Raw genomic sequence first — 19,834 nt, 5'->3', positions numbered from 1 at the left:
GTGATATCTGCCATTAATTGATTCAATTATTTTAAAAGGACATTTTGCACTTGGACACAAAAGTCTGTCTGCTGTGTCACTGACCCTGATATAAATGCAGGGGTGGAAGTAACTAATTACAAATACTCAGATTACTGTAATTAAGTAGTTTTTGGCGTACTTGTACTTTTATGAGTAGATTTTCAAGTCTGTACTTTTATTCGCACTTAAGTATGCATTACAAGATGTAATCTACTTAGTTACTTTAAAAATCTTAGTGAGTACTGAGTATGATTTGAGTTCATATCCAAAACTTTCATCTGAATGTTAGTCGCCAATCAGGTGATCTGATCACAAACAAGCCAATAAAAACACGACATACAAGTGAAAAACAAAACAAAACACTGCAGCAGCACACATCTGGAGTAAGGATGTTAATGATTAATTATTAATCAATTAATCGCTGTTAAGAATTTAACCAATAAAAAATGTATTGATGGATTGAATAGTCGTGGCAGTAACTTCACCTCATTTGATGTTTTGTCTGCTGGAGCTGTTTGTTGAATAAGGAAAATTAAACTAAGACTTAAAAAAAACAGAAAGGAAAAATGTGCTTTGTATCTTATAAATTATTAATGATTAATAATCATTTTCAACTATGATTTAAGGAAAATGCACAAAGTTTGTAACCCTTTCTAGAGGTGACTGACATCAACTTTTAGAAATAACTAACACTGAGCAGTTTTTGTGACAAAAACTTTGTACTTCTACTGTTCTTAAATATGTATGCAACACCAGTACTTTTAGTTGTAATGGAGTAATATTTTAGCAGTGTAACGGTACTTGTACTTGAGTACAGATGTTCAGTACTCTTTCCACCTCTGTATAATTGAACTAAGTGATGGAGGCAGCAGTAGAACAGAAACTCCTCTGTTCTGTGAGTTAAAATGATGTTTCTGACAGTTGACTGTGGGACTTGGACAGATATTTGTCTTCTGTAACGGTGGTTTCCTAAAAGAACAGGCCGCCTCACAGTGAGGTAAAGATACTGTAGGAAACACACTGACTGTGGATCAGTCGCTCAGACAACCACACTTCAAATAACCTGACTTTTATTTCTCTTACACTTGTAGATATGCAGCCTCAATGGAGGACATGTTGGAAGACAACCAAGTGAGAGGACATCTTCACTGTGGTGAGATATTTATTCTCAGTATGACCAACTGCTGCAGACAAAATGTTTTCAATTGAGTCGCTTCTTTGTTAAAGGAGCAATCTGTAAAATATGGCCAGAATTTAAAATTAAAGCATGCAACAAATGAACAAACATTATCAAGTTTGTTTTTCCAATATTCAATAACCAAATGTAGTTGAAAGCAGCAGTCAGCAGTGACTCTGGGGACGTGCTGCCTCCTTCAACACATGGCCATATTTTACATTCTGATCCTTTAAAGCTGTAATATGTAATATATGAAAAGTTTAGAGAATTTCCACTGAAGCCAAATGGACAGTTCACCCCCTAAATCAAAAATACATTTCTTCCACTGGCATGTCGTACTTTTTTTTATCCATCTAGATTGTTTTGGCGTAAAATGCAGACTTTTACAATGACTTTTGAAGGCCAGAGTCGTAGCAATTTCTGCCTTCTCTTCAGTATAATGGGACTAAATGGCACTTAGCTTTCAGTGCTCAAAGCACCAAAAATACATTTAAAAATTTCAAAACCAAAATAATAATCCACAGACCTTGTTCTAAGCAGTTTCATTTAAGAACTACTTTTTTCTAGTAGTAACGTAGTCCTGATTTTTGGAGAGACACGCTGGTTTTTAATTTTTCTCATCTACTTTTTGGTGCTTTAAGGACCACAGTCTAAGTGTCATTTAGTCCCATTATGTTGGAGAGAAGGCAGACATCTCTACGGCTGATATCTCTCACCAAAAATATTTAGATGGATAAACAGCACTACGGACCAGAGGGGAGAAAAGTATTTTTGACTGCAGATGAACTGTCGCTTTAAGAGTTGCTTTTCACTTGGGTTTTGAATTTTACAGGCAGACGCCCCCCAGTGGTCCACTGTCACTGTCAGCTTCTTACATCTTCTTAGTGACGGGGGGACTCTGTCCTCTGTTGTCGTCTCCCACCTGGCTGGAATGCACCACTTGGGCGAAAAGGAGGCAAAAATTAGTGAAAAATTCAGCATAATCCCCTGCTTGTACCTCTGTGAAGACGCGGGGGGGGGGTACTGTCCCCTCCCAGCCTCACACCTCCCTCCACGCCGGGTTCTGAATGGCTGAAGCAGGGGTTTGAACCAGGCAGTGCACTGCCTGCTGACTCTGTAGCCACAACGAACCTCCACAACGCCACCAGAATCCCTTTGCACTGAGGGACTGTTGGACTTCAAAACTGTGCATACAATATTATGTTAAGGTATACATGGATATGCACGTTTGTATTTTATCTGCAGGCTCGGTACTTTTGTGTACATGCATAACATAATATCAAGTCATTTAAGTTTACTTATTTAAAAAGTGTATCCATATATGTACATTTATTTTCTGTTTGCTCCATCAACATGAATTAATAAAAAGTTTGTTCACAAAAAAATAATACTGTGTCAAGATGAAACTGGTGATTTACACTCCTACTCTTTATGCCTGATTAAATCATGTTTTGGTAAAAATCTGACAGAAATCTAGGAACGTTTTTATAGAAAATATATTTTAAAACAAATATGATTGTAATAGTACATTTTTACACCTCGTGTCATCAGTAGTTCTTGTTAGTTTAAACATGTTCTGGGACGAGGCTGTTTTCTGACACAGAGAAAGTTTAAAGCAAACCAAAACATTTCCTCAATTAGACATATTTCATATATTTATATATGAATCCTTAAAGAATAACTTCTCACCAAAAACTGTATTAGAGTGTTGGTATTAATATTGAATATTTAATGTTTGTTGTTACTCACTTTGTAAGTTGCTTTGTAATTGTGGAACAACTTTTCCACATTTGTCTGGACACCTTTATCTGCACACAGTAGAACTGGACAGGTAGAGATAACAGATAACAGACTTGGAGAATATCAAAGGAAGCTGGCAGACCCCAAAAGTCCAGGTCCTGAAAGGTGAGTTCAGTTTCTCCAGAATAAATAAAGGTCTCATTCATTCATTCAATCATCTTTTTGTCTTGTTGATTTTTATTTCACATATAATCATCAGCTTCTTCCAAAAATAAACGGTTGCTTTAGCCGTCCCATTGTAACATCACGTGTGAAAAACAAAACTACAGCTGATAGATTTTGAAATCAAACACTCAGGCTGCTACAGGAAACCTTCACACACACCTGCTGTGTGATAGAAAGATTCACAGATTTTCCTCACAAACATGAAATCATACTTTGATACGGTTTCCTACAGTAAGAATCTCATTCTGAAGTTTCACTGGTTTACAGTTGGACATGAGGGCGAATTTAAAGTCCACATTTCATAAAGAGAAATATATGTACAGAAATAAAGTGAAAGGTCACGTCTACAATCGACAATCTACAATTTAAGCCCCATTCATACTGAGTTCATTTCTTCAGGAGAGCTGGGGAGACTGTTTTTCTGTCAACCTTTTTTTAGTGTAGAAAAAATAGATTTGGAAAAAACTTCAAAATGGCAGAAAAAAGGTCAAGACACAAACGGATGTGACTTCTGTGGATAGATGAGGCTCCTACACATTTTTCCTCTGCAGAAATCTCTTCTCACATTTACCAAAGAGGAGGAAAACTAACCTGAACATATTAAATCAATGACATTATATTCATATATTTGCAGTGGTGGACAGTAACAAAGTACATTTACTTGAGTACTGTACTTAAGTACATTTTTTGAGTATCTGTACTTTACTTGAGTATTTGTTTTCTTGGAAACTTATTACTTTCACTCCACTACATTTCAAAGACAAATATTGTACTTTTGACTCCACTACATTTCTAGGAAAGTTGTCATTACTTGTTACTTTTTAAGCTATGCATAGCTTCAAAGTCAGCTGTTGCTGTTTTTCTTTTCTAAAATACAATTGGCCACACGCTGTGTTCATCACAGAAGGAAACCAATCACAGTACCCGCTCTCAACTGGGATTGATGTAAAAACAGAAATACATCAACCAGGTGCTCTGAAACAAGCACAAGCAAGCTCTCCCTCTTTCATTTAAACAAAACTCAGTAATGTTGACGGCAGGAGAAAGACAAAATTAAATCTTAAGATGTTATTATAATTCTAAAAAGAGAAATAATTCCAGGTAGGCTTTTAATGTTGGATTATTTTTATTGGGGGGGAAAAATACCACATAATTAATGTAGACAATATCTGTCCTTTTTGTTTCTGATTGTATTTCTATGCTGAAGTTTTTATATGTGTTTCTATAGACTTTGTAAGAGTACTTCATTAGGTGGTTTCAGTTACAAGATTCTGTAAATGCACTGTTAGAAAAATACAACCATGTATTGATATTAGAAAATGTACTTTGTACTTTGTACTTTTGAATACTTAAGTATTTTTAAAAGCATGTACTTCTGAATACTTAAGTATTTTCAAAAACAAGTACTCTGGTACTTTAACTTGAGTCAAATTTTGACTGAGCAACTTTCTCTTGTAGTTGAGTAATATTTGACCAGGAGTATCTATACTTTGACTCAAGTACTGGGGTTGAGTACTTTGTCCGCCACTGTATATTTGTATAATGTTCACCCCTATATTTTTTAGCTTCTTTTACAAGTAACTGTAAATGAGTTGAAAAAAGTTGTTCATTGACTGTTTCCATGGAAATACTCATGAATGCAGCCATAAAGGTCTAGTTTTCTTTAATTTGGAAGAGAAAAAGTTTGGCTGCAAAAGCCAGAATTTGTTGGTCTCTGGCACATTCTGCTGCAGACGACTCAACACCAGAGTAAAATGACGCTTCTGGTGCTTTGACTGTTTCTGACTGATCACAACTTTTGTAATTGAGAATCATTCAACATGATTTAGGGCATCAGACAACAGTTTGCATGACTGGTCAATGCAAAAAAATTCAAAAGCATTTTCAGACATTTAAGGGGATTTTAATCATGGGGATAAGTCTGCTGTAAAAAGCACAATGTAAATTCACATCATTTCTTCCCTCATTTGTTGGAAAATGCTACACTCCAAGTGCCAAGTGTTATTACTATTATTCTTTCATTTTTTACAATTCTGAATTTTCTATTCAAAAAACAAAAAGAAAAAGAAAAAGAAAAGGGGCAATAGTCTGGAAACACAAATATTTTTTTACAGTGTTCCATACTGTGTAGGAACCCTGATAGACTCTTCTGCACCAACAAAATCTGGCGAAAAAGTTTCTTTGTGAGACTTCAGGTCCAAAAGTTTCAGGCTGTTAGCAGCTTCCTGTAAAGACAACTATAACTGGATTATTTTGATATTGACAAGAGCTTAGAAATCTGATTAATCACAGACAACTTCTGAAGCATCTTTCATTGATGATTTCTAAACAGATTTATGGAGGTTTGATTGTGATGGACATCAGAGACGTCACACTGAATGATATCAACATGTGGTTCAGCTTCAGGTTTTATTTATAGCATCAAAAGTAAACATGCTTATGATGCAGAAAAAACTGACTTATTTTTACTACTATAGTTGCAGCTGTCAGTTATTCTTTTGATTATTTGATTAGTTGTTTGATTCATAATATGTTATAGTGGAAACAAAGGAACAAACAAACTTTTTACAAAAGTAAAAAAAAGATTTTGATTATTGATGAATTGTACTTGTAATTGTACCATTAAAAAATGGCAGAAAAAGCTGTTTTCAGCCTTTCAAACATGGAGATTCACAACTTTTAATGTCATGTCATTTCTTTAACATCAACATTTACTTTTGGCCAGCGGCCCTCAACCACATTTCATTTTTGGTCCTTCATAGGACAGAATTTGGACGTCTAGTCCTGAAAACCTTCTTAAAACATGTGAAAACAATCTGTTGTTGCTGTTTTTGTGTTTTTATCAATTATTAACTTAAAATGATCTGGAAATGAATGTCTGAAGCTTGCAACAAAGAAAGATGCAGCAATTCACCCTTCACTAAGCCCCGCCCTCCTTAGTTACTGTTGCTAAGTCTGATAAACTTTCCATTCTCGTGCTGCATGTATGCAGTTTACAGTGATATCAGTGGCAGATTGAACATCGAAGCAACTGTTGAAACATGAGGTTTTTCAATCCTTAGAGAAGTTAACAAAAGCAGCTTCTCATTTCTGATGATGGTGGATTTTGTCCGTTAAAATAATGACTCACAAGTAGGTTTCATAAGTGTAGCAGGCTGATGTAAGCTAATGCTGACTCCCTGACTCGGCCGAAAAGTCTGTTTTAATGTTTCCATCTGACACATTTTAAAACAAGAACCCTGTGGAAGTGTAAATGTAAAGTCACCTGACTGCTGTGTATGTGGTATAATGTAAATGCTAAAAGACTGAAGCTAAAGCTAACTTAATGTCAATGTCAGCAGACACTGGTCGGATGGTGAAATACAGCAGGTATATCTACATGATAGATGACAGAAATACACTCATTAACATGAAAAAAGGAAGTGGAAGGACTTGTTAGGTTAGTGCAGCAGACTTGGAGACAGGTCACTCAGCCAGACGAGCCAGACCGCGATTGCGGAAGATAGCTGGGAAAGAAGCTAAGCTAATTCGGCTTAGACCTGAGACAGTGAACCAGAGAGAGATGCATCATCACTGACCCACTCTGATTCTACATCAGCCCACATCCTCCTCCTCAAACCCCCACAGAACAAATTCAGATGCAGTGGGATCTAACAAGTTTGTCTGGAGGTAAAGTTTCTGCAGCTAGTAAGCTAGTGTTAGTTAGCCAGACATGCTAACTTCTCAGAGCCTCCTGCACACCTTCAACATGGAGAGAAATGAAAAGCTTGACAGCTCTAGTTACGGTTGCTAAGCTATGATTGGACAGTTGCTGTTGGAGGTGGGTCTGTTTGCTGCATTCAAATTACAAAGACAGTGTCTTTGAAAATACTTCAGTAAGTTCATGTGCAGCAGCTGATTTACAGCAGATTGTGAATAAATGTAATGAAGTAAAAAAAAGACATGATTATTGCCTCTGAAACATGGTGGAGAAGAAGAATCAGAAAAGTATTGTACTTGAGTGTGCAAGTGTGCGACTTACTCTCTGAGGGTTTAGGATAGTACTTCCCGAAGACCTTGTCTTTTGGGATGTCGGGGTAGAGGAAGCGGAGCGGGTTCTCGGGGATGTTTTCAGCGGCCATCACCTTGTAGGTGCGGATGATGTTGGGCAGGGAGTCGGCGGTCAGCTCCTTCTTCGTGTTCGGCTCCACAGAGTGGAAGACCGGCTTGTCTGGGTTCCAAAATGACAGATATTACAAACTCAAGTTCAAACAGTGGAAAAATTCAAAACTTGGCTCTGCTTGTGGATGTTCTACTAAAAGAAATGTCAAAAAAAAAACAGGAAGTACCATTCATTTCACAATATTTTACTTTTCCAAATGTGTTGAGTTTGACAAATCAAAATGAGTAATCCATCATAAGCTGACATGAGTGACTGATGGTGTGCTCACCGTGGACGTGGTGTTGGATCCAGGTGAAGGTGATGCTCCCTCTCTGCTGCTCTCACTGAAGCTGAGCAGGAAGGTCCCGGGACACTTGTCTCTCAGCAGAGTCTTCTCCCTCTCCTTGCTGATGAAGCCCATGATGGAGCTGCACACAGACGACAAAGACATTTACAAATCCACTCTGGACGTCTCAGAAATGGTCACCACTCACTCTGAAAATCACAAAACACAAAAACGCTGCTCAGCCATCGTTCCACAGGGGAAGCAGGTGTCTTTTAATCACATCCAGGATTCCTTCGATCCACAGCCAGAAGAGAAAAGCTTCTCATTGGCACTTTGCTGCAGGACAAAAGACACAGATGTTTAGTTGAGCAAAGATGAATTAACTGTACAGATATCGCTTATGAAAAAAGTAAAAGAAATACATTTTGCTTTAATCTTTATTTATATTTCTAGTATTATGTTAGTATGCACCAACATGCCACAGCAAATTCCTTGAAAGTGAAAACCTACTTGGCAATAAACTCATTTCTGATTTTGACATTTTCATAACCTGGCTGACTGAGTCTCACCTTGCAGAACTTGGTCCAGGGAATGAGTCCCTCTGGGTTCCTCTGGGCTTTGGCTCCTGCAGAGAAACATTCAGGTTGACATTAAACAGACCTTAAAAACATCTGCAGCTATCAGAAGAGTTCTCTTGTTGCATTTTTGCTTTTTTTGTGTTTGATCGTACCCAGCAGTTTGTCGGCCAGCATGTTCAGCTGCTCCTGGTTCAGGCCTCGCTTGGTGACGGAGGAGAACTGCCAGCTGAGAACCTCCAACAGCTGAGACCATTTTGCTGGAGGAGGAGTGAGGAAGAAAAAAAAATCACTTATTTATCCAACAATTTTTTACATAAACAAGTGACACATAGAAACATTTGCAACAACCTTAATTTTAGTTATATAAATATAAAGAATTGCACTTTCTCTAAAACCTTTTGTACAGTTATGATTACAGACTTTCCCTCTACCTCCTTACACTCTAATGCACCATAAAGAAGCTAAAGATGAATCTGACTTTCATAAATCTTCTATAGATGATGTGATATTTGTAGGTCACCTTGGTCTCGGTGGTCAGCATGTTGTATGACAGGATGGAGGCCCAGCCGCTGGGCAGCTGACACATATTAGAGATGATCACAACAGGGAGAGGGACATGGCCTACAACAACAACAACAACAACAACAAAACACATGCAAACAAGATGTTAACAATAACTTGAAAATTTCACATGAAATTTTGAGTGTGTCTGATGCTCGCTGCCAACTAGTATCCCCACCATAATGCCAGCAGTATTAATAGCAGTAGATGTATCATTGAGGTTGTGTGTCTGTGTCTGTCTGTGCCCATGCTGTCGCACCCATGTGTGTATGTACATGAGTGTGTGTGTGTCTCTGTGTATGTCTGTAAAAGTCCTCTTACAGATAGAAAGAACAGCTTTTGTGTGTGTGTATATAAAGTTTCTAAAATGTCAAAATCGGACACTTCAGGTGTAATTCTCTCTGTATGAGGTTTGAACAGCCAAAAAACAGCTTTAAGTCGATCCACCAATCAGAAGACAGGAGCAGCCTGCGGTTGGTGAAACTGGCCAATCACCTGTATGTTACAGCACAGAGAAATTTGAATACTGAAAGGACCAAAAGAAAGAAAGAAAGAATTTAACTTGAAGCAGATCAAGGTTTGAATTTATGAACAGCTGAAATAGACCGCAGTCTAAAATGTCAAAATTGGACACAGAAAGACAAGACAGACAGAAGCAGACAGACAGGCAGACAGAGTGACAGAGAGAGACAGACATTTTAAACTGTTAATAATGTCAAACCTTGAGCTGCTTCTGGTGTAACTGTCTCTGTATGAGGTTTGAACCATAGACATATATATGTAGACGCCGCACTGAGCACTGAATCATACGTCGACGTCGCCGCCATATTGGATGTGGCAAGAGTGAACGGAGAATATGCCTTATTCATTCATGCAGAGTGGCAACACACTGAAAAAGCTGTGCAAGGCCATTCTTTTCCAAGGCTTCCAATTTACAAACACACACACAGACTGTAGTTGTATAGTTGTATAGATATATGTATGTATATACGTTAGGGGTGCAACGGATCAAAAAACTCATGGTTCGGATTATTATCACAGGTTTGGGTTCGGATCAGCAAAAAAGAAAAAAAGTGGTGGGATTAGGGTTAAATTATTTTAAAAATGCACTTATCTCTGATCTTTGTCTGTAATTATCACCATAGTTATGTAATGTAATAATAATGATAATAGTAATGATGGTGATATATTAAAAACTTCAGACATACAGTGCTGTACTATGTGTATATTATACATATATTAGATCAACTACTACAACTACGCTCTGTAGTCTGGCTCAATGTCCCGCCTACAGCAGCACATCTGATTGGTTAGAAGTCATGATCAATCAATCAATCAGCAGACACACTGTGTCACAGACGGGGTGAGACAGAGCTGCACCGGTGATCAGAGAGGAGCTGTGTAGAAGTTAAGACAGCTGATATCACCACAGTTTCAATGAACATCACAGTTTTATGATCTGTTTCTTTGGTGATAGCAGAGTTACATCAGTGAAAAAAGTTATGGTCTGGATTTCACTCAAGGTGATGTGACGGCTTTGAAATCAGAGATGAGCTGCACACAGCAGCATCTGTCCTGTCTGTTCACTGTAACTCTGCATTGAGATTTCAGGTATTATAACTTATACAAAAGTAACAGTGACAGTAAAACTATGATGCTCACATGTGGTCCGCGGATCACATGCATGCCGAACCGCAGAGGGCGATCCGTACGGGACACGGGTCAACTGCGATCCGTTGCAGCCCTAATATATGTTCATCAATGCCCCCCTGTACAGATAGATGTGTGTATATGTTCATCAATCACTGAATATCAAAATGATTAATCAAAATCAGTTAAATGTAAATGTCTGTGCTCTTTATTCAGAAAACCCATATTATTAGTGTTTTTACTTAAGTAAATGATGAATATTTTGAATAATGAATATTTATGAAGTGAATATTTTCTCCAGCACAGCTCACCTGTCTGAAGATCACCTGGTCTCAGAGTGAGGCTGAGTTCCACTGTCATTATGTTCTCCTCAGAGAGTTTATCATCTTCCTCTGATTGTTGTTGCTTTATGATGTCAGCTGATCAGGTTCTTTAACTCCCAGCTTCTCTTCGTTCTCCTCTCAAAACACCTTGTTTATGGTGACTTCACGGATTTCATGACTCCAAAAATTGCGCCCCAAGCCGGAAAAACATGACCTACCCGTAACTGTGGACATCGTAAAACATTTTAGTGCACATTATACATTTTACTCTCTAACTTCACAATATTATCGCTGCTCATTCAAAGAAATATACGATATACATTTTCAAGTAAGTCTTCTTCACTGAAGTTTTAAAAGGTGGGGCGGCGCCCTCTATTGACCAGCTGCCACTGCTCATGAATAAGAAGAATACATGAGACTGAATCTTCTGCACAGCATGTTTGCATATTCCCAATTGACTTTTGGCAACTTTTTTTCAAATACAAAGCAACAGAACGAGTTGTAATGGAAACTCAGGTGCAACAGCATGAGTATCATAAAGAGGATGCTGTGCAGAGAATTTCATTCATCTAAAACCTGTGAAGATTGAAGGCTCAGCAGTGTGACTGACTGTGGTAGTGTCACTATCCATCAGCAGATGGCAACAGGCAGCTTCCTCTCTCTGTGTCCACTTGCAGCCACTCCCTGCAGCCTGGGACTCAGACACCATCTGCAGCCTGCTCATGTTGCCTCTGGAAACCACATTAGAAGTGATTTCAGTTCCCTGGAAGCAAAACATACTACGAAGAATCAATACACGCTTCAGATTAATATTTTAGTTTATAACGACAGCCTCAAACTCAAGATTAATGTTGAACCTTTGTCTATTCAAGTGAATCTGTGAAAAGATGCATAACTACATGTATACTCATATATTGGACATCAGTTCATCATTGTCCTGTCATATACATTATACATATATAGTGTCAGGATCTGTGGGTGATGTCAGTCATGTAATTTGTACCAAAGTTTGGCTGAAGACCAGAAAGTGGGAAGATATTATGATAGGAATTTAGACTTTCCACCAATTTTGCAGTCAAATGTTTAATGAAGACATTAATATTAAGATTTAACTTGGTGAGTGTGACTTAATTAACCTGCAGAGTGGAAGAAGTACGATACAAGTATTACAGCCAGGAAAAGGGGATTCTTTTTTATTCATCTATTTATTTTGCATTTCTAGGGTATGGAAAATAGAAATGTTGAGAATGAAGTCAAAACGCCAACTTTATTCTTGACATTTCAACTTTATTCTTGAAATGCAGGATAATAAAAAAAAATATATTTATTTACTGTAATGAATAATAAAATAACAATGACGTGTCATTAGAGAGAGAGCAAGGAAACATTAAATTGGAATACTTGCTTCTGTGTCAGCAATGCTGTAGCCACTGTGCCCCCCCCCCCCCCCCCATTGAAATTCCTATTCCACTATTCCAGCCAGAATAACTTGTTGTTTGCCCGAATTCAAATTAATGCTGAATGATGAGTAAGTGTCTGTCTATGAGTGGTAAGAAATCATCAATAATCTCGTAGAAGGCGTAGATGTTTATAACTGTTAAATTGAACGAAATGTTAATGGAGTTTGGCAGGCAGTGAGACAGGCAGTCACTGTGGTCTGTGGGCAAAGTGGGCAAACTTTACTTTGACAGACAACTGATAATTATAACCAGCTGATCAACTTACAGTGGAGGACTCATCCCCACTTGTTATCATCAATTTGTGATGTTGCACACGTCCTGCACTCCTGTGGCCCGCCTGAGCTTTCCCGAGTCTGGGGAGGAGGGGATGGAGGGAAACAACTTGCTTCATCCTTTGTATATTAAACAAGACTTCAGCCTGTTTAATATACAGTCTGTGGCTCCAACTCTCTATAATGTACTGCTGTACTATTTTTTTTTCCATGCACAATTGCTGGAAATTTGCCCACTAGTTACATGCTGTCCTGTTATGTCTAATGGCAAAAGTTTTCATGCCTGTACTGAATGGTCACATTCAAAGGTGCAGTCATCTCTCTACAAGAATTTAGACGTAATGTCTTTCTCTCTCCAAAAGCTAACATTAGCCGCTAACGTTATGATACCTTTCATCATGAAACAATAGGTCTTACCCATTCTGTCTCTTCATAGCTGGTAAAAGGACCAGGAGTTGCTGGGTAAAACAATTAAGGTAAGACAGCAAGATTTATGTTGATGACCTATATTGTGCAAGACGAGAGATGTAGTTCACTGAGTGGTTTAAACAAACAAACAAAAAACAACACTAACATTAGTTAGAGGACTCTGCTGTGGAAAACTGGTGATGTTAGACAAGGTAACAAGAAGTTTGTCTGAAGCTTATTCTTTGGTTTACCTCAAATGAATTAGTAGCGCCTCTGTACCAGCTCATTAAAAGGATTCTTAAAAAACATAATCTAACTTTTTAAAATGCAAAAGTAAACAAGGTATGGAAGATAATCAAGGCCTAAATAAATAGATAATTAAATAAAATCATAAGTAAAAAATAATACATTTGAATCGCTTGTGACTGATTGTGATTTTGTCATTTTTTTAAATACAAAAGTAAGAAATTTCACTTAAATTTCAACAAAATTAAAAGCACAAAACAAAATTCTCTCAAAACCATCTTTATTCTCAAGAGCCAATTCACATTAGCTGCAATCATCAACAATCATGAGCATTAAAATCATTTCCTCTCGAGGTCCTCCATGCTCACGTCAAAGACCTGTCCACAGCTGGACACGGATTACCGGACCATGTTTCCAGTAAAAACACAGAGTGCAAATCAGCATCTGGTCAGATTCACTACTACGCCTCCACACACTTTATCTCCCTTTCTCTCCGTGACGGTTTTTCCAGTACGTGTTGAACAGATGAGTTGAACAAGAAGACACTCAAACACACAAGGAGAGAGATCTGTGTTGACAGTGGATGACTTTTTGTCTGATGCTGGTTACACTTTGACCAAGAAGTTGTCCTTAAATGTGTTCATGTGTAGCTGTGCTGCTTTGTATTGACAGTGAAGTCCAGCTACAGTAATAACTGATTTATTTTTTTCATTAATCTCAGAACTAATGTGCTAATTTCCATGTTTTGTTTTTTTTAATGATCCATAATGTCTTGCTCATTGTTCTTTTGCAGAGATGTGGAAATGGATTTGAGAGCAAGATACTGTATTTTTTTTTTTTTTACGCTATGCAAAACAATATCATGTTCATATTATGCTAACAACATCCGTAAAAAAAATCTGCAGTCTGAAAATATACATCCTTTTTTCCTTTGTACTGTAAAATAGCTTTTCTATGGTGCAACTCTCGTTATTGGTTTGTAACTGAGTAACCTAAAGAGTAACAACTCGTGGGAGAGATAACAGTGTACTGGCACCTCGTCAGGAACAGTAAACATTTTCTGAACCACCAGTCAGCATTGACTATGTTTACATGCACCAACAGCACTGTGCATACGATAATTCAAGTAATTATGTGTGTGACGCGTAGAAATCCAACATATTCTCGCGGCCATTAACGCCACTTTATACACGCAAAAGACAAACATTCGTATCGGAAACTACAAAAGGTTCCTCATGCTAACTCAATTTTCTGTTTGCACATAGTTTTCAAAATTGCCATTTTTAGTTTAGTTTTTTAGGTTAAAGCTGCACTAGTAGTATTTTTTTATACAGGTAGTCGAATGACTACCTGTGATATGATGGTGTCACTTGCGGTGAAGAAGCACTTTCTTCTTTCACCTCATTGTTTTAAGTTTTACTGTTTAGTTTCTGCCTCCACAAGGGTCGCCATCCATCACGTACACGGGACACTCATTCTTAAGAACTTGGAGAGAACTGTATTTTGAAGGGGGGTTGATTTTTACTCTTCAATTATGCTGTAAAATGTATTTTAAAAGATCAAACTCTCGGCTATTAAACCTTGCAACGGGCCAACCTCCTAGTGATTTAACTTTTTATCACATTTATTAAATTAATTACAGCGTTGACAAATGAAACATTTTTTGATTTCACAGCAGAGTCGTAGTGAGCTGCCATTTTATTTTTTAAAGTGTCTCAGAGTACTCTTAATGCTTATTAAAATACACATTTTTAAACCATAATTCTTATATAGCTTTTATTTAGAAGGTCCAAGGTCCAGGATCCATAGGGTATATCAAATTAGTGTTGGTATTAATATATTTTTAAAATTAACTTGAGTCAAATGACTTCCTGTCATATGAAGGGCTCACTTGCAGTGAAGGAGCGTTTAAGCCTCCACCAGCTCACTGTTTTTCTTTTACGGCTCACGACTGTACTGTTTAGGTTCTACCTCCACTAGGGTTGCCACCCGTTGTGTATACAGGACTGTCCCATGTTGAAAACTGGGCTGTCATAATATCAAATTTTCACTCTGCTATTAGCATGGCCAAAAGATTTCATAATAACCACATTACTGTGAAAAAACTATAATGCCGTCTGTGAAACACATCTAACTTTGTTATTTGTGCATTTCTTTCAAATGAATTACACTCAAAGTACGAGTGTAGGGAGGTGGAGAGAGAGTACTTTCTGCCCCCCATTGTGGACTGACTGCAACATTCAGCAGGGGACTGTTATGTCTGAGTAGGGTAAGGGCAGAGGATACATCCTGGAGTTGCTTTGACATCAATCATTTCGCCCTTGTACATAATCTGATGTCGCAGGTCAGTCTCTAAGTGCGTCACTAAACAGAAACTGAGGACATTCTCAAAGCTTTCCTTGCTAAAACTCAGTGGAAACAATTGGAGAGTTTAAAAAACCTGCATTGCAGGACCAATCTTTATGGCAGCCCTTCATATTGGGGTGGTGCCATGGAAAATCGTGAGCCTTCCACTGAGGAGAAATGGATGAAAGCTCGTCCATCGTAGGAACATAGGGGACAGCGTGTCCAAGAAGGTGAATCTTTTTAAAAACGTAAGGGTACGCCCCTTACATTTGTTTGTTTGCCATTCTCACCGCCATTCATGCAACTGTTTTGCATTTCTAAACTTCCAGACCATCAGTGGGCGCCGAGATCTCAGATCGTCTGGTATCACGAGACGAGATGCAACTGTGCTTTACCTTTATTGACTTTTTCTTTTCTTTACATTCATGTTGACAAGAGCAGCGAGGACTTTGAAACTGATGCATAAAAAGCACAAACTGGTGCATAAAAATTCACCCGAATGCAGGAAATGAAGTGTCCTGATGCTCAAAATCTCACTGGGATAGACCCCCAAAAATATCATGGATACAGGTCTGTGTCTGGGACATTTTGGCTTCATTTTTGTACAATAAGACGAAAGTGGGGACATCTTTATTTATGTCAGTGTGGCAACCCTAGCCTCAACATTCCCATCAACTGCTTTACTGGAAAGCTCAGATACCTCCCCTCCCTTAAACGTCACACAGACAAAGTTAGCGGCTAGCTGGTGAGCATCATGAAGCACATGCAGCAGCAGCTATCGAGCCACAACGTTTGCTCAGAAGTTGTTGAAGGTCAAAACAGATTTGAAGGAGAATGAACATTAGACTTACATTCATCAGGTCACCAAAAACACAACTCCAAAATAATGCTAATTCCACGTCTTCAGGTGAGTGAATAGGCAATAGTTTGCTAACATTTTAGCCATTATCAACTGTATAAGGCCATAATTTGTAAAATGAGTGTGAGTTTCATCTTGTTCAGATGGCCAACTAAAAGAGACTAACACAGGTTTGAGGTTACTGTAAATACTTTTGGTTGACGGTAGTTTTGGTCACTTTCCTTGCTGTAAAAACTCACTGGTTGAGCTAACAGTCCATTCCTTTTAAATATCAAATAAAACTGAATGAAAATGAAAAGCATGACAGTTGTAAGCGGTAAGGAGATTAAACTGAAATGTCATGGCTAAATTACACTGCTGTAATGTCTAATACTAATGATGTATTGTTGGACTTTTATTCTGGAAGTTTCACTCTTGCACAAGATGTGATAACAAGACAATGAAAGCTCCAATTACTCTGGCCTAGAAAGCTTTTATAATGCAACGCTCAATCAACTCGTGCCTCTCCTCAAAGACCATTAGCCTTGAAATGAGTTCATACTTTGAGAAACCTGGGGCTGGCTGCACAGGCAGACTTCAATCACACTTTAGACCAGTGTCAAAGTTCATCAATTTCACAGAACCATCCAATCTTGACGCTCTATAAACACAGGTTGAGATTTTTGTTAATTTATACTGACTGCCGATAAGCAGGGAGCGAACGTTCTTGGTCCAAACTGGCCCTGCAAGCATTAGTTCCTCACTGCAGGTTCACTGAAGGAAATGGATGACAATATTCCACAAACTTTGGTTCACAACAGCTAAAAGAAAGCACGGGAAAGATGTTGAAGAAATTGTGCTAATATACCAGTTGGAGGACTGGGGGATAAACAGTGGAGGTTAATGCAGAGTTAATCATGATAGTGTGATATCATCTGGCTTAAGACTACTAATTAATGTTTTTATTAGCAACAAATGTTACAGTGGTCATCATAGACAGTTAATACCCAACTGTGCAGCTCTACAAAGATTTGTGTTTTTTAGCCCTATGTTTTAGTTTCAGTTTGATGTATAGTTTGGTCTCACAAATCTCATCAGCACTGTTTTTCAGCCAAAAATCTCCCGTCAAGAACCCAACGTCAATTAGGCAAACTTAGGGCACTCAAGTACAGACCTCCGACAAGGCCAGATACCCCATCTCACAATGTTCACAAAAGTGGAAAATTATTTGTGTGTCCGCCCTGTGATTCAGATTTGTTCCAAAATTTAATGAATTCAGCTCAAGGCCCTTTTCCACCAAATTAGCTCTGGTTCGGTTCAAGATTCTTAGAAACTTGGTGCTATTTAGGAAACCAGCCACCAATTTTGAGCCAAACCATTGTCACTAAGGATGTCATCAACAGATTTTGCACATTACACAGTGACCTGTAGAATATGACATTCCCACTTTGGTTCCCAAGGAAAACATCAAGACATCTTTTGGTTCCAGCTTTTCCGATTCCAAACCCATCTATTTTTTAAGGAAATGCTTCAAATGGTTCAAACTTTGGTGTGCAACTAGAACGGGCCCAGATCCATGTTAGTGAAGAAGGCCTACAAGTTTCATGAAAACTGAGCCAGTAGTTTTTTTGTAATCCTGCCGACAGATGGCACCAAAGACATACCCTTTAGTGGAGGTAACTAGTTGGTGAAAAAAGTTCCAACCCTTTGTTGGCCCAAAAAAAAAAAAAAAAAAAAAAAAATCAAAAGATTCATTTTTGAAATGACTCATTTTTTATTTTGTACACGTATCTTGACTTTCAGTGTGGCCCTTAACTTGTGCAGGATCCCAGAAATATTTACAGAAACTCTGGGACTCCAGGAACTTCACTTGCATTTCGATCTAAGGAATGAAGTTCCAGTTCTGGTTTCTGAGACATAGATTAAGCCTTCCAAAAAGCCCCTGCACTTGAGGTAGTATGTATTTCTGTAATTGTCCAGCAGCTCTCAGGCTGAAGTTAAATTACTGATGTTACTGACTGGTCAAACACAAGCCTCCAAACTGCTACAGCATGTGTACAGGGTCATGTCTAGAAGGGAATCCCCAGCACCCCGAAAGATCTTGCAACAGTGATCATTTTAACCCAAACCATGATCTTTTGCTAACTCTAACCTGGTGTGTTCTGGCTCTATACCTGACCAGATTCTACCATAGCGTTCCAAGTTTCACAAATCTTGGGTTCCCTTCTAGACAGCTTTGATTCAGACTGCAAGCAAGCAAGCATTGGTGCTGGGATATCAGGGCTTAGCACAGGAATTTCTTTCATTGATGTTGACATTTAATAAAGTTGCAGCCGAATTCCTGAGACTAGTGTAAAAGTGTATAAAAATCGAAAAAAGAGGTAATAGAGATCAAGCGTTCAATGTGGTCCAGTACTAAGGTAGAACATCAAACAGTCATGAAGCAGTAAATTACAAAAGACAACCAGATGATGGCGCTGTCATCCATCTCATTGCACTTCTTTAATGCCTTTTAGGTCTAATTTGCTCATGTAAAGTTTGCTGGTCTAATCTTCACGGTTCTTCAGATGCAATGGAAACGCACCAAAGGGACTGTGAGGTCATTTAGTTCCTGAGTTGAGTTCCTGGGACTGTTTGGTTGAAAGTCTAAGTGCAGAATTAAGAGTGGCCTAACTCTAGGTCAGTCTAACATATGCATACTTGTGCAACCAGCCCCTGGTTGTGATAACGAGCAAATTCATTTCACATTTTTTCATTTTTTGTTCATCTTGTGCCTGTAGCAACTGACATTCAAATGAGTTTAGCTCAATTTATGATCATTCTACCAACATATTAATTTTTACTCAACGTTTTCTACTTTGTTAACTGGTTTATTTATGGCACCAGGCAACAACTCATCATAGTGATGACTTTAACAGGACTATGGACAACAGGGGTGCATGTAAACGTGGCCAATGTTACTTTTCCAAAATGGCTCTGGCTCAGCGCGGCCCGGCACGTCGGCCGGGATGACCGCCCGAGCCCGGGTGCCTTATTCCCCCCGTTCACTCTCTCCCTCTGATTGTCTGTGCATTTATTTTTGAGACTGTACAGTTTGTGAGGTGTGTGTGTGAGGTCCGGGTCATTCAAACACTGCAGCAAGTCTATTGCTTTGATAAAAGGCATCACTTCACAGAAAAGAGAGAGAGAGAAAAAAAAACACAAGCTGCTTTGAGGAGTAGTGTGAAGCTCGAAAAAGCGAGATATACAAAGCAAATGTGTGTCACATTGCAAACGACAATACCATAGCGAGGCTTTTTAGAAGAACAACACAAAAAAAAGAACATACCAGCTAAAATCAAAGAAAGGAAAGAGAGCTACGTTTTCACAATCTCACCAGCTTTCTCAGTGTACCTCGCTGATGATGAGTCATACTGTTTTTTTTGTTTTTTTTGGGCCCGCCAATGTTCACAAATCCCACTGGTTGGTCACAGTGGTGGGGTCTGACCCATATCTTATCCAGGCACACGCATATATGCATACATGTGCATGTGTACAGTATGTGTACTGTATGTGCTGTATA

The 19,834-nt window shown here is 38.4% G+C and overlaps 1 pseudogene; it reads right to left on the bottom strand.

The window, feature by feature from the left end:
• Window positions 1-2,069: 2,069 nt before the first annotated feature.
• On the bottom strand, window positions 2,070-10,739 carry LOC146312658 (signal transducer and activator of transcription 1-alpha/beta-like; annotated as a pseudogene).
• Between the last annotated feature and the right edge of the window lie 9,095 nt (window positions 10,740-19,834).

Source organism: Lutjanus erythropterus, chromosome 16, assembly GCF_056507025.1.
Source record: "Lutjanus erythropterus isolate fLutEry1 chromosome 16, fLutEry1.hap2, whole genome shotgun sequence".
NCBI lineage: Eukaryota > Metazoa > Chordata > Actinopteri > Lutjaniformes > Lutjanidae > Lutjanus > Lutjanus erythropterus.
This window is presented reverse-complemented; position numbering and strand designations above follow the sequence as displayed.